Raw genomic sequence first — 12,917 nt, forward strand, 5'->3', positions numbered from 1 at the left:
TTATGGAGGTTTAGATCAGGGTCAACGTGATCAATCATCTTCTAGGTTTAAATTATGGTTATTTATATCCTGAGTTGTGTGTTGTGTTCTAGTACTGATATCTGTGGTGGTAGGAAGTTTGGGCAAGTATATAGCTAGAGTATTTTGGTCATGTAGAATATAGTCACTACTACACATAATGAAGTTGATGTTGTCTATGTGTTGTGCTGGAATGAGCTAAAGTACAACTAGGTGTAAGCTAGTAATATAAAAATACAAATTAAAAATAGAACAAGACTCTCACTTGTAATCGCACTAAGGTCTAATATAATGACTTTTGTGGAGTCTATGTTTTGAGCTAGAATGAGCTATAGTACAATAGGTTTAATCTAATAATATAAAAATACAAATTAAAAATAGCACTAGTCTCTCACTAGTAATTGCACTATGGTCTAATATAGTGAATTTGGTATTGACTATGTATTGAGTTAGAATGAGCTATGGTACAACTGAGTTTAATCTAATAATATAAAAATACAAATTAAAAATAGCACCCGTCTCTCACTAGTAATTGCACTATGGTCTAATATAGTGAATTTGGTATTGACTATGTATTGAGCTAGAATGAGCTAGAGTATAACTGTGATTAATCTAATAATATAATAAAGGCACAAGACTCTCAATTGTAATTGCACTAAGGTCTTATATAAGTTGTTTACAAGAATTAGAGTATAATTAGATTTAAATTGACAGGATAAAATACACAAATTAAGGTAGCAAAAGAATGATAAAAATAAAAATGGCAATGACTTGGTTATAATATGCTAGTAAGATGGTAGACAGGATAATATAAAAGTTGTAGTTGAAAATGCTAGTTTAAAAAAGTATAGAATAAAAATGGTCAATAAAAGAAGTTTACAATAAGTTTGATCAATATAGTTTAAAGTAAAATTGGGCAATAATAGGGATTTAGAATAAAATTGGGCAATTGAGTATTTTTTAAAGTGAGGTAGAATTATTGAAGACAAGTTATGGTTAGTTTATAATAAAATAAGATAGAACAGTGATGTGGTAAGTTGTAAAAAAGGAGATAAATTCTGTAGATATTAAACACAATTAAGACTATGAGGTAGAATGGTCGTTGAATACAACAATGACAATCAAAAGTAGTTGGGGTATTAGAATTTTAGGGGGGCACAAATTTATGACAATATAACACTAACGGTGGACTATGGGTATTATCTGCACTTTACTCTGATTCTCAGACATGACATCTCCACTGCCTCCAGCCTTCTCCTTGCTGCAACATTCATCACCCATGCTTCACACCCATATAAGAGCGTTGGTAAAACTATACTCTCATACATTCCCCTCTTTGCCTCCAAGGACAAAGTTCTTTGTCTCCACAGACTCCTAAGTGCACCACTCACCCTTTTCCCCTCATCAATTTTATGATTCACCTCATCTTTCATAGACCCATCCGCTGACACGTCCACTCTCAAATATCTGAATACATTCACCTCCTCCATACTCTCTCCCTCCAATCTGATATCCAATCTTTCATCACCTAATCTTTTTATCCTCATAACCTTACTCTTTCCTGTATTCACTTTTAATTTTCTTCTTTTGCATACCCTACCAAATTCATCCACCAATCTCTGCAACTTCTCTTCAGAATATCCCAAGAGCACAGTGTCATCAGCATTATAGTTATGGCGTTATAGTTTCCGGCGATGCCTGTGGCGGTAACTTGGAACCTAACCTGCCGTATAAGTGGGGCCCTACTGTAGGTATAAAATATGCAATAATTTTAAAACATTTGAAATTTTGGAACATTTCCAGACATGGAAGAGCTTATGGAGAATGTAAACAGAGTGGCATGTGGTGACCGTACTAGCGAGTCAGGTGGGGAAGGGACTATATAACAAGTTCTGGTCATAATTTGTAATGTCCACATTAGTGAAATGCCATTAAGTGGGGCCCTACTGTCACAATAGGTTTTCACAGTATAAATATCAATTAAGAGTTAATAGTAAACTCAGGATTTAATGGACTAATGGGGGGGGGAGGAATGGGAAGAAGCAGAGGAAGGTAATGGCAAGTGTGGTTGAGATGAGATTGTTTTTGCTGTGATCATAACAGTAACAGACAGTTCTGTAACTACTGAATTTTATCCATTGTTTCTGAATCAAATGCTCCAATGGATTTTGCCCAGTATTTACAAAGTATGTTAATTAAAGTTTACTAATATTGCAATTTTCAAACAAGTAAATCTTTTATAGTACAGTAAGACCCCTGTATCCACAGGGGATATGTTTCAAGACCTACCACAGATAGTAGCAAACCCTATACATAGTCGTTTTTCATTTACATGCATACCTATGATAAAGTTTAATTGATAAATTACAGTAAGTCAAGAATTAGCACTTCACTGATGGGAAGCACTTCACAGCTTCTCTTAGGCTTTGAAGAACTGCCATCACTACTATTGTGCTTTGGTGCCATTATTAAGCAAAATTAAGGGTTATTTTTGGGCCACAGTAAAAAGCAAATAATTGAAACAGCAGAAACTGAACCTGCGGATATGGGGTCCTATGTATATATAGAGATGTAAACTTCTTAGTCATTAGTTGCTATTGATATATGTAATTGTCATTGTAAAAAAATTTAGAGATATAATTTATTATCTTCTAAAAACCACATAATTGTTACTTGCAGATCAGGTCATTCATGCAAAAACCCAGAGAAGCTGACCCTACTTGCACGAGTTAATTTTTTTTTTAGTTCAGAAGCAAGCTGGAGTAAGTTACTCTGTAGAGGAATGCTTAACCATGAAGAATATTCTACGGTACTTGAAGTAATCTTGCAACCATGTATCACAGATTATTGGGTTAGGGTAGTCATTTTCCACATTGGCAGGGCGACCCAAAGAAAACATTACTCCGTCCAGTTGCCTTTCCAGAAGGCTAGTGATGGCCATCAAACTGCAACCTGTCTATCCGTAGGCAAGAACTGTACCTTTACACTTACAAAAATCTAGCTATCCAGTTGTCTTAGGTCTCATTACAGATACAATACTACCTTTGCTCACACATCAACAGCATATTGAAATCTTATAGACCAGTTACTTCGACTATGGCCCAAATGATTTGCAAAGCCCTGAAAAAAATGCCCAAGTTCTCACTACTTTCAGACATCGGCAATATCACTTCAGGGCCCCCTAACCTTTAAGAAAACTGCCAAAAATGTAATATTTCTGCCCCTTTGTGGCCTGTTTCAAGCTACCAGTCTGAAAGTGACCAAAATCATTTCCATTTCACTAATGTCTTCCATTGTCAGTTGATACCAAGGAATAGCCAATAAACCCATGAAAACCATACTAAAACATGCCTCAAAGTTCCTATTTTAAACCAAACAACTGCAGAGGTTAGGTGTTCCCATCATGTTAACACACACACACAGGCATTTTTTTTTTTAATGCTGTTTAAACCTACTACCCAGACCCATTTTCTTATGTCAAGGCTAAAATTTACAGATTACAGCATATTTGAGACTGCTATGATCAAAATGTGGATCTACATAAGCAAGACTGGCCTCAGTTACGTACATCTATGCAATAAACAATGAAAGGGTAAATTGGGACACTGTTGTACTCTGATATTAGAAAAATTTATTATTTGACTAGATTACTCTGATTTAAAGTGCTTAAAATTTGGCTAGTTTTGCTAAAGTTGTATTGCTAGAATAAAGGATATAATACAGTACTGGTTAATCAAAATGGAAGAGAAAAGCCATTAGGACAAGTTATTTTGACACTGTTTTCTTCTGTAGATTACATAAAATTTTTTAGCCAAAGCTTTCTTCCATGGCAATGCAGTATAACAAAGGTTAGTGGAATATACTATTTTTAACCCATTAAAATTTTAAGCCCAAGCAAGTGCATTAGTATAGTGTAAGTTCTCAAGATCGGGCAGGTTTTGCTCGCACGTCCTTGGAGATTTTGTAAGCCAAAGAATTAACTATAGAAATATAATTAAATGTAGTATAAATTTAGTGTACTGTAATAATGCAGACAGTATAATACTGAGTATATATATATATATATATAATTTATATTTGCTGTACATATGTTGGCTTCTTTTTTTAATGTACCCAGAGATTGCATGTGGAAATATTTGTCTGGAAGTATCGGTGTTAAATGTTGTCCCTTGTTTTAGTTTTGCTCTCTTAATATATACTGTAACTAATTCAGTGGAATCTCAGTATGTAATCTTAATTCATTCCAAAAGCTGTTCGAGTGCCGCTTCATTTGAGTATCAAACAAATTCTTCCCAACCAATTTTCTGTTTGGTTGACTGTTATCACTAATCTTTGTAGGCCCATGGTGACTTGTTTATACAAATAATACAAAAAAAAAAATGTGAAGAAACACGAAATAGTTTACAGCGAAGTTCTGGCAGGTCATATTTGTTTGGTCGAGTGCTGAGCTTTGTTCGAGTAGGGAGCTAGTTGTATACTGAGGTTCCACTGTATAAGGGAAGTTTAATGTAAAAATGCAAGTGTACAAATAACTACTATAAGAGAAAGTTTAAGGAACTCTACCTTCCTCCCATTAATATTCATCTATGCATTTATGCAACAGCACCATTGTGGTCTATTAATTCACTGTCCATATTTCCTTTTGTTTTCCACTAGTAACTCTGCAGGATGTTTTCATAATTTTCACATTATCCAGCCATGCCAATTTTTTCATGAAGTAGTGGTGCTGATCATGAATTAATTTTTACATTTCATGGGGGGAAAGGGAGCATTAAACATATATGGGGGTTATACAGCAACTAGAAAAATTGAGGTAATCTGCTTTAGTTTAAAGAAGGGGAGGCCACATCCAATTCCTTGGATCAAAAGCACCTCACTGGCATCAAGAATCATGAATTAAGGGAGTATTATTAATTAGGACAATGACTGATGCCCTCTGAAACTAAAAAGCCTGTAGGTGTATTATACAGTATATAATAATTAATGTAATGTTTTCATGATTAGCACATTTTATCCCACACCCTTCAAGATTATGCAAGGCAAAGAGTTAACTGTAGAAATATAATTAAATTCAGTATACAATAATACATATACATGTAATACTGAGTGGATATTGGGTGCTGTACTTTAACTGGCTTCATAATTACACACCCACAGAGATTGCAAGTGTATCATTAGTCAGGAATTACTCCATGGGGAAGTGGAACAGAATTCTACCTCTGTAAGCCATGTGTCGTAAGAGACGACTAAAATGCCAGGAGCAAGGGACTATTAACCCCTTCTCCTGTATACATTACTAAATTTAAAGAGAAAATTTTTTTTTTGGGCCACCCTGCCTTGGTGGGATACGGCCATTTTGTTGAAGGAAAGATTAGTCAGGAATTATGTGGATACGTATATTAGTCGAGAATTATTGTTTGGTGCTGTCCCTCATTTTAGCTTTGCTTTCTAGTTGTATTCCTTTTGATATGAAGAAGTTTAATGTAAAAATGCTGAAGGGTAGAGATGTATCATTTACCAAAAAATCCTCAGTTTGGTAATTAAATCCCGACTAGTCATAATTATTCAATACGTAAAGATTTGTTAAGGTTATCTTAGTGGCCTTATACATAAGGACAAATAATGTAATAATTTTTTAAATCTTTAATTTTTTTTAACTATAAATTTTTCACATGGTGCAATATGTAGTAAACGTACTATATTAACAAGCCCATTTTCTCACAAAAACCCAAATTACTCTTTGTATATTGTGTATTATAAATTTGCATTTCCACTATTGAAGATGCTATTTTTATTTGATTTCCATCTTTCAGGATATGCTAATTAAAGTGAATTTAATGCAATTAAATATTTTGCATATTAAAAGCTTCACATCATTAGAAATGACCCATAATTTTGATAGTATGCTATGATATTGTCATTAGCCTTCATTTTTTATATATATATATACTGTACAGTATATAAAAATCTGTGCCTAAAACTATTTTAAGGTGTAAAATCAGTACAAGGTAATCAGTGACTGAAGTAAATACAGTACTGTACAGTGGACCCCCGCATAGCGACTTTAATCCGTGAAAGAGGGCAAGACACCCAAAAGTATGAAAAAAAAATTTTACCACATGAAATATACATTTTCCTACACACACAGAGAAGGATACATGCACAATAGTAGAGTAGTACATGCACAATATATATTGTGCATGTGAGAGAGTGCAAAAGGAGAGCAGATGATAGAGTGGGAGAGGCACTGTCAAGAAATTTTAATGAAAATAAGAAAAAATTTTGGAGTGAGTTAAACAAGTTAAGAAAGCCAAGGGAAAATATGGATTTGTCAGTTAAAAACAGAGTAGGGGAGTTAGTAGATGGGGAGATGGAGGTATTAGGTAGATGGCGAGAATATTTTGAGGAACTTTTAAATGTTAAGGAAGAAACAGAGGCAGTAATTTCATGCACTGGTCAGGGAGGTATACCATCTTTTAGGAGTGAAGAAGAGCAGAATGTAAGTGTGGGGGAGGTACGTGAGGCATTACGTAAAATGAAAGGGGGTAAAGCAGCTGGTACTGATGGGATCATGACAGAAATGTTAAAAGCAGGGGGGGATATAGTGTTGGAGTGGTTGGTACTTTTGTTCAATAAATGTATGAAAGAGGGGAAGGTACCTAGGGATTGGCGGAGAGCATGTATAGTCCCTTTATATAAAGGGAAAGGGGACAAAAGAGACTGTAAAAATTATAGAGGAATAAGCTTACTGAGTATACCAGGAAAAGTGTACGGTAGGGTTATAATTGAAAGAATTAGAGGTAAGACAGAATGTAGGATTGCGGATGAGCAAGGAGGTTTCAGAGTGGGTAGGGGATGTGTAGATCAAGTGTTTACATTGAAGCATATATGTGAACAGTATTTAGATAAAGGTAGGGAAGTTTTTATTGCATTTATGGATTTAGAAAAGGTATATGATAGAGTGGATAGAGGAGCAATGTGGCAGATGTTGCAAGTATATGGAATAGGTGGTAAGTTATTAAATGCTGTAAAGAGTTTTTATGAAGATAGTGAGGCTCAGGTTAGGGTGTGTAGAAGAGAGGGAGACTATTTCCCGGTAAAAGTAGGTCTTAGACAGGGATGTGTAATGTCACCATGGTTGTTTAATATATTTATAGATGGGGTTGTTAAGGAAGTAAATGCTAGGGTGTTTGGGAGAGGGGTGGGATTAAATTATGGGGAATCAAATTCAAAATGGGAATTGACACAGTTACTTTTTGCTGATGATACTGTGCTTATGGGAGATTCTAAAGAAAAATTGCAAAGGTTAGTGGATGAGTTTGGGAATGTGTGTAAAGGTAGAAAGTTGAAAGTGAACATAGAAAAGAGTAAGGTGATGAGGGTGTCAAATGATTTAGATAAAGAAAAATTGGATATCAAATTGGGGAGGAGGAGTATGGAAGAAGTGAATGTTTTCAGATACTTGGGAGTTGACGTGTCGGCGGATGGATTTATGAAGGATGAGGTTAATCATAGAATTGATGAGGGAAAAAAGGTGAGTGGTGCGTTGAGGTATATGTGGAGTCAAAAAACGTTATCTATGGAGGCAAAGAAGGGAATGTATGAAAGTATAGTAGTACCAACACTCTTATATGGGTGTGAAGCTTGGGTGGTAAATGCAGCAGCGAGGAGACGGTTGGAGGCAGTGGAGATGTCCTGTTTAAGGGCAATGTGTGGTGTAAATATTATGCAGAAAATTCGGAGTGTGGAAATTAGGAGAAGGTGTGGAGTTAATAAAAGTATTAGTCAGAGGGCAGAAGAGGGGTTGTTGAGGTGGTTTGGTCATTTAGAGAGAATGGATCAAAGTAGAATGACATGGAAAGCATATAAATCTATAGGGGAAGGAAGGCGGGGTAGGGGTCGTCCTCGAAAGGGTTGGAGAGAGGGGGTAAAGGAGGTTTTGTGGGTAAGGGGCTTGGACTTCCAGCAAGCGTGCGTGAGCGTGTTAGATAGGAGTGAATGGAGACGAATGGTACTTGGGACCTGACGATCTGTTGGAGTGTGAGCAGGGTAATATTTAGTGAAGGGATTCAGGGAAACCGGTTATTTTCATATAGTCGGACTTAGAGTCCTGGAAATGGGAAGTACAATGCCTGCACTTTAAAGGAGGGGTTTGGGATATTGGCAGTTTGGAGGGATATGTTGTGTATCTTTATATGTGTATGCTTCTAGACTGTTGTATTCTGAGCACCTCTGCAAAAACAGTGATAATGTGCGAGTGTGGTGAAAGTGTTGAATGATGATGAAAGTATTTTCTTTTTGGGGATTTTCTTTCTTTTTTGGGTCACCCTGCCTCGGTGGGAGACGGCCGACTTGTTTAAAAAAAAAAAAAAAAAAAAAAAAAATGTACTACTCTACTAAATGAAGAATAAATGACACTTACCTTTATTGAAGATGCAGCAATGACTGATGAGACACTGTGTCCTGGGAGTGCCTTTTCCTCCTGAGTACTGTAGGTCCTGTTTGGCATTTTCTTCCAGAACAGGCCTTATCACACTGTGTATGCCACTACGATTCTTAAATCTCTCAGACCAACCTTTGCTGGCTTTAAATTCACCAATATGAGCACTAGTTCCAGGCATTTTTCCCTGTTCACCTGGGTGTTAGTCGACTGGTGTGGGTTGCATCCTGGGAGACAAGATTAAGGACCCCAATGGAAATAAGTTAGACAGTCTTCGATGACACTGACTTTTTTGGGTTATCCTTGGTGGCAAATCCTCTGGGGTTAATTGTTTCTTGGTATTCTCAATAAGCCACACCAACAACGGTGCTACAGCAGCAGCAGCAGCTGACGGTGGTACAGCAGCAACAGACGATGCTACAGCAGCAACAGACGATGCTACAGCAGCAACAGACGATGCTACAGCAGCAGCAGACGATGCTACAGCAGCAGCAGACGATGCTACAGCAGCAGCAGACGATGCTACAGCAGCAGCAGACGGTACTACAGCAGCAGCTGACGGTGGTACAGCAGCAGCAGCTGTACCACCAATAGTAGCGATGGTTGATTGGGGTTTATTATACAACCTGGCCAGCTCGGAGACACGCACTCCACTTTCATACTTATCAATGATCTTTTTCTTCATCTCTATAGTAATTCTCACCCTTATTGCTGTAGGGTTGGCACTAGAAGCTTTCTTGGGGCCCATGGTCACTTATTTTCCAGAAAAAATCACCAAAAACACTGTAATAATACGAAATGTTCCGATTGTATGCTTGGATGTTACCGCGGAGGCTGGCTGGTAAACAATGCCACCGGCGGAACATGTGAGCGTGGCTCAGGCTGCACATTGGACGCGTCTCGGACGAAGAGCGGTGAGCGGGTTTTTGGGCGGTATGCGAGGTAAAATTTTTGCGAAAAAGGCGAGCGGTATGCGGATTGTACGGTATGCAATGCGTGCGGTATGCGGGGGTCCACTGTACTTCCATTTTCTTTGCTATAATTGCCAATGGTATTGTAGACATTAATTACAATTGCTGATGAAGAAAGATAGATAGCCAATTTACAGTTGTTGATTGCTGTGACCAGTTTCCAGGCCTCCAAGGCACTCTACCATCTTTTCTTAAGAACTTTTTAACTGATAGACATTTCCGTGTTCGAGTCAATAATGTGCTCTCCCCTGACTTGTCCAAGCTGAAGGTGTCCCTCAGGGATGTGTTCTGAGCACAACACTTTTTCTCCTTGCTATAAATGATTTGGCCCCTGTTCTTCCATCCAATATTTGGTCATCACTCTATGTAGATGACTCCCCTCAAGGAAGGTTCCTTGATGTTGGTGAGGGGCTCTTGATTTAGGGAATTAGATCTGTGCTCCAGTTCCCCGAATTAAGCCTGAATGGATGACTTCGCTGTTGCTTGTGCAGGCGCTGACTCACCTCATTGCAGTTTCTCTCCAGCATGCGGTCAACCGTGTTTCCAATTGGGCCACCACGCATGGGTTTAAATTTTCCAGTTCCAAAACTCCCCAAATTGCTTTCACTAGATGCTGTGTCATCTCCGATCATCCTTTGTACCTCTATGGCTTCTGTATCCCTGAACGTGATACAGTCAGGTTTCTAGGCCTTCTCTTTGACCATAGGTTATCCTGGAAACCCCACATTACCTCTCTAAAGGCAATTTGTCACAGCTGGCTGAACCTTCTTAAAACCCTTGCTCATCTTTCATGGGGAGCTGATCGTCGAACTCTCCTTCGCCTGCATTCAGCCCTCATTTTATCAAAACTTGATTATGGTGACCAGATCTATTCAGCAGCCTCTCCTGCTACTCTCTCTAGCCTTAACCCCATCCATCACCAAGGATTACGTTTATGCCTTGGTGCTTTTCGCTCTTCCCCTGTTAAGAGCCTCTATGCAGAAGTGAATGTTCCATCCTTGTCTGATCGCCGTGATGCCCATTGCCTTTGCTACTATGTACACTCTTACGGTCTCCGCAATCCTTCCATTTATAGAATGGTCACCGATATTAGTAGACATTATTTGTTCGCCGCCCCTGTTTGCTCCGTCCCTTTTCTCATTCGCCTACATTCACTACATTCTTCCCTTCAGTTACCACCTTTATATGTTCATGTAGCATCTCACTTTTCCCTACCCCCCTGGGAAGTTTCAGCTGTTCGGGTCTGTTCTTTCTCACTCCCTTGCTTGAAAGCCCAACTGCCTACGGTGGCTTCCCGCTCTCTTTTAGTTGACCACTTCCACTCTCATTCTCTTGCCATCACTGTGTACACAGATGGCTCCAAGTCTTCTGACAGCGTCGGATTCGCAGCAGTACTTCCGGACAGGGTCGTGCGAGGGCATTTACTATCTTTGGCTAGCATTTTTACTGCTGAATTGTATGCCATTCTTGCAGCACTTATTCTTATCGCATCTATGCCTGTGTCATCATTTGTGGTTGTCTCGGACTCCCTTAGTGCTCTACAGAAATTTGATACACCTCATCCCCCTAGTTCTCCGCATTCAACTTTGGCTACACCGTATCTCTACCAAGCATAAAGATGTATTTTTTTTGTTGGGTCCCAGGTCATGTCGACGTACAGGGCAATGAACAGCCAGACACTGCTGCGCGGTCAGCAGTACATGACCTACCAATTTCATATAGAGGTGTTCCATTTCCAGACTATTTTGCTGTAATAGCTACCCACCTTCACACCCGTTGGCAACAACGTTGGTCAACTTTACTCGGTAACAAACGTCATTCTATTAAACCGAGCATAGGTTACTGACCGTCTTCTTGTCACCAGTGTCGAGGTTGGGAGACTACTCTCTCCCGCCTTCATATTGGCCATACAGTGGACCCCCGGTTAACGATATTTTTTCATTCTAGAAGTATGTTCAGGTGCCAGTACTGACCGAATTTGTTCCCATAAGGAATATTGTGAAGTAGATTAGTCCATTTCAGACCCCCAAACATACATGTACAAACGCACTTACATAATTGGTCGCATTGGGAGGCGATCGTTAAGCGGGGGTCCACTGTACTCGTCTTACTCATGGATATCTCATGGAGAGGCGCCCTGCTCATCTCTGAGAATTGTCAGGTTCCATTATCAGTCAGCCACATTCTGTTAGACTGCCCACTTTATCAACGAGCACGCAGAATTTACCTCTGTCGTCGTCTTCGCTCCGCTGCTCTCCTTACCTTCCCTTCTCGCTGATGGACTCTCCTTTCACCTGGACTCTCATTGACTTTTTGACAACAACTGACTTGCTCCACAAACTCTGATGATACCTTCAGCCCTTTCTACCTCAAGCTCTTGCTACCCTTTACCCCTGCCCCGCTGTTTTCTGTAACCTACTAATCATCCCGCCGCCCGATACCCTCTCTTCCTTCCCTACCCTGCAGCGCTGTATAGCCCTTGTGGCTTAGCGCTTCTTTATTATAATAATGTGACCAGTTTCAAGTCACTACTCTCAAAGTCTAGCCTGAAGGCCAAACTTCATTAATATGACACTTAAGTTCATTCAAGTAGAAGTGTTGTTTCTCTTAATTCTTTTCTGTCCTGGGGGACTGCATAAAGTAATGTGTATCTGTATGCTTGGTATGCTTGTTTAACCCTTAAACTGTCCAAACGTAAATCTACATCCACGTGCGTAGCGCTCCGATCATAGATTTTTTTTTTACATAAAGCATATAAAATTTGTTTCTGACAATTAACACTGAGCATGACAGATACATAACCACTTCCACTTTTGTTTTTATGTATCATATTAGTACTAGTGAGGGAACAAAAAATGAATCCTGTAAAGTTCTATTCTGAATTGTCTGCAAAATGCCAAAATAAAAATACGAACAGGAAAGAAGAGACTGCTACAGGAAGAGATTTCAGGAATGGTTAGAACTCCTGCCCCCTTCCCCCACATAGCATAAGCAAGGTTATGATGCCTAGTAACTAGGTAGGTAGGCTTGGAATTTGTAATATAGGTCGGCCATCGCTAATCCGGCAATCAGTTATCCAGTTCCATCAGTAATCCGGCACTAATTTCGGCTAGTGTAATTTCAAATTTCCAGGCTCGCCACACCAACCTGGTGCTACTTGCTGCACATGTCATTCCAATTTCTTTTTTTCCATTTATTCTTATAACGTGCTTACTTTTAGCCCTAGCCATGGTTCCAACGAATAAAAGAAATTCTTGTCATTGTGTAAAGCACATGCACAGTACATTGTTCATATTATTATTATAATCAAAAAGAAGCGCTAAGCCACAAGGACTATACAGGCATTGTTCATAGAAAATAAGGTGGCTTTGAAGCCACTGTTGGTTGCCATCTCAGTCTTATGATACGGGAATATACTTTATTATTACGCTAATATCAACACTACGGCTTATTTAGCTATCAGTCGATCTAATATGACAAACAATATA

At 38.8% G+C, this 12,917-nt stretch overlaps 1 protein-coding gene across 4 annotated transcripts in view; it reads left to right on the top strand.

Annotated features, from left to right (window-relative positions):
- Positions 1-5,799, top strand: part of LOC128685958 (uncharacterized) — a 374,632-nt gene extending 368,833 nt beyond the window's left edge. For all 4 annotated transcript variants that reach the window (XM_070083475.1, XM_070083473.1, XM_070083467.1 and 1 more), the window contains one exon: positions 2,698-5,799. The gene's annotated coding sequence lies outside the window, so the exon portion shown is untranslated. The remainder of the gene's footprint in view (positions 1-2,697) is intronic.
- The last annotated feature ends 7,118 nt before the right edge of the window (positions 5,800-12,917 follow it).

This window comes from Cherax quadricarinatus, chromosome 1 (genome assembly GCF_038502225.1).
Source record: "Cherax quadricarinatus isolate ZL_2023a chromosome 1, ASM3850222v1, whole genome shotgun sequence".
NCBI lineage: Eukaryota > Metazoa > Arthropoda > Malacostraca > Decapoda > Parastacidae > Cherax > Cherax quadricarinatus.